Here is a 2500-nt window from a genome sequence, read left to right as displayed (position 1 = left end):
GAGCAGGGGGCTCTGTGAGCAGGGGGCTGTGGCCCAAGGTGAGGAGCCCAGGCTGGGGGAGCAGAGAGCCAGAGGAGCAGGGGGCTGTGGCCCAAGGTGAGGAGCCCAGGCTGGGGGAGCAGAGAGCCAGAGGAGCAGGGGGCTGTGGCCCAAGGTGAGGAGCCCAGGCTGGGGGAGCAGAGAGCCAGAGGAGCAGGGGGCTCTGTGAGCAGGGGGCTGTGGCCCAAGGTGAGGAGCCCAGGCTGGGGGAGCAGAGAGCCAGAGGAGCCACCGACGGGAGAATGGCTAAAAACGTGATTTTATCAAAATGTTACAAGGCAGGGCTCTGCACAGGGTCCAGAGGAGTGGAACGCCGTTCATCCCATGCGAAAAGGTGCAGGAGTGACCGAAATACGGCCCGTTGTAAATCGCCCCTCTTTAAGCCAAAAAAATAGGTACGCCTCCCAGGGCCACCGACGGGAGAATGGCTAAAAACGTGATTTTATCAAAATGTTACAAGGCAGGGCTCTGCACAGGGTCCAGAGGAGTGGAACGCCGTTCATCCCATGCGAAAAGGTGCAGGAGTGACCGAAATACGGCCCGTTGTAAATCGCCCCTCTTTAAGCCAAAAAAATAGGTACGCCTCCCAGGGCCACCGACGGGAGAATGGCTAAAAACGTGATTTTATCAAAATGTTACAAGGCAGGGCTCTGCACAGGGTCCAGAGGAGTGGAACGCCGTTCATCCCATGCGAAAAGGTGCAGGATTGACGGAGATACGGCCCGTTTTAAATCGCCCCTCTTTATGCCAAAAAAATAGGTACGCCTCCCAGGGCCACCCAGGGTGATGCTTTTATCAAAATGTCACAACGCAGGGCTCTGCGCAGGGGCCAGAGGAGTGGAACGCCGCTGGTTCCATGCGAAAAGGTGGAGAAATGACCGAGATATGACCCGTGGAAGTCGTCACAATTTACCCCGAAAATAGGCGCTCGCGCTCGGGCAGAGGTCGGCGCTCGGCCGGGGTCCCGAGAACCGGGGCGAATAGGGTTTTCCCACGGCCGAAAACCATAGGAAGCACGGGGAAAATTCGGGACCCGACGTCCCAGGGCCCTCGGCGGGGACCGGGGCAACGCGACACCGTTGGTTCCACCCGAAAAGGTGGAGAAATGACCGAGATACGGCCCGTCAAAAGTCGTCACAATTTACCCGAAAATAGGCGCTCGCGCTCGGCCCCGGTCCCGAGAACCGCGGCGGAGGTTTACCGGGATGCTGCGCAACATGGGCCAGAGAGCATGTTTGGTTCGAGTTTACCGGGATGCTGCGCAACATGGGCCAGAGAGCATGTTTGGCCGAGTTTACCGGGATGCTGCGCAACATGGGCCAGAGAGCATGTTTGGTCGAGTTTGTGTGGGTTGTGTGCGACACTCCCGGCACATACATAGGAACACGGCTTCCAAGTGAGCGCACTTTTTCGAAATTTCTTCTAAGTGCCGCTTTTTCGAACCGGGGCGAATTGGGTTTTTCGAGGGCCGAAAACCATAGGAAGCACGGGGAAAACTCAGGACCCGACGCCCCACGGCCCTCGGCGGGGACCGGGGCAACGCGACACCGTCGGTTCCACCCGAAAAGGTGGATAAATGACCGAGATACGGACCGTTGAAATCGACTCGGCGTATCCGAAAATAGGCGCTCGCGCTCGGACAGAGGTCGGCGCTCGGCCCGGTCCCGAGAACCGGCGCGCCTAGGGTTTTTCCACGGCCGAAAACCACAGGAAGCACGGGGAAATCTCAGGATCCCACGCCCCACGGCCCTCGGCGGGGACCGGGGCAACGCGACACCGTCGGTTCCACCCGAAAAGGTGGATAAATGACCGAGATACGGACCGTTGAAATCGACTCGGCGTATCCGAAAATAGGCGCTCGCGCTCGGACAGAGGTCGGCGCTCGGCCCGGTCCCGAGAACCGGCGCGCCTAGGGTTTTTCCACGGCCGAAAACCACAGGAAGCACGGGGAAAACTCAGGATCCCACGCCCCAGGGCCCTCGGCGGGGACCGGGGCAACGCGACACCGTTGGTTCCATCCGAAAAGGTGGAGAAATGACCGAGATACGGACCGTGGAAGTCGTCCCAACTTATCCGAAAATAGGCGCTCGCGCTCGGACAGAGGTCGGCGCTCGGCCCGGTCCCCGAGAACCGGGGCGACTCGGAAATTCTTCTAAGTGCCGACTTTTCGAAATTTCTTCTAAGTGCCAACTTTTCAAAATTTACTCTAAGTGCCCTTGGCTACCAGGGGCACGAATCTGAAATTTCTTCTAAGTGCCAACTTTTTCAAAATTTACTCTAAGTGCCCTTGGCTACCAGGGGCACGAGGCGAGAATCTGAAATTTCTTCTAAGTGCCCTTGGCTACCAGGGGCACGGGGAAAATGTGTAAAAAAGCAATTTAATCAAAATCAAACAACGCAGGGCCCTTGGCAGGGACCAGGCGAGTAGAATAAAGTTGTTTTTGTGGCGAAACATTGACAA

This window comes from Solea solea, unplaced genomic scaffold (assembly GCF_958295425.1).
Source record: "Solea solea unplaced genomic scaffold, fSolSol10.1 scaffold_169, whole genome shotgun sequence".
NCBI classification, from domain to species: Eukaryota; Metazoa; Chordata; class Actinopteri; order Pleuronectiformes; family Soleidae; genus Solea; species Solea solea.
Note: the sequence above shows the minus strand (reverse complement) of the source record.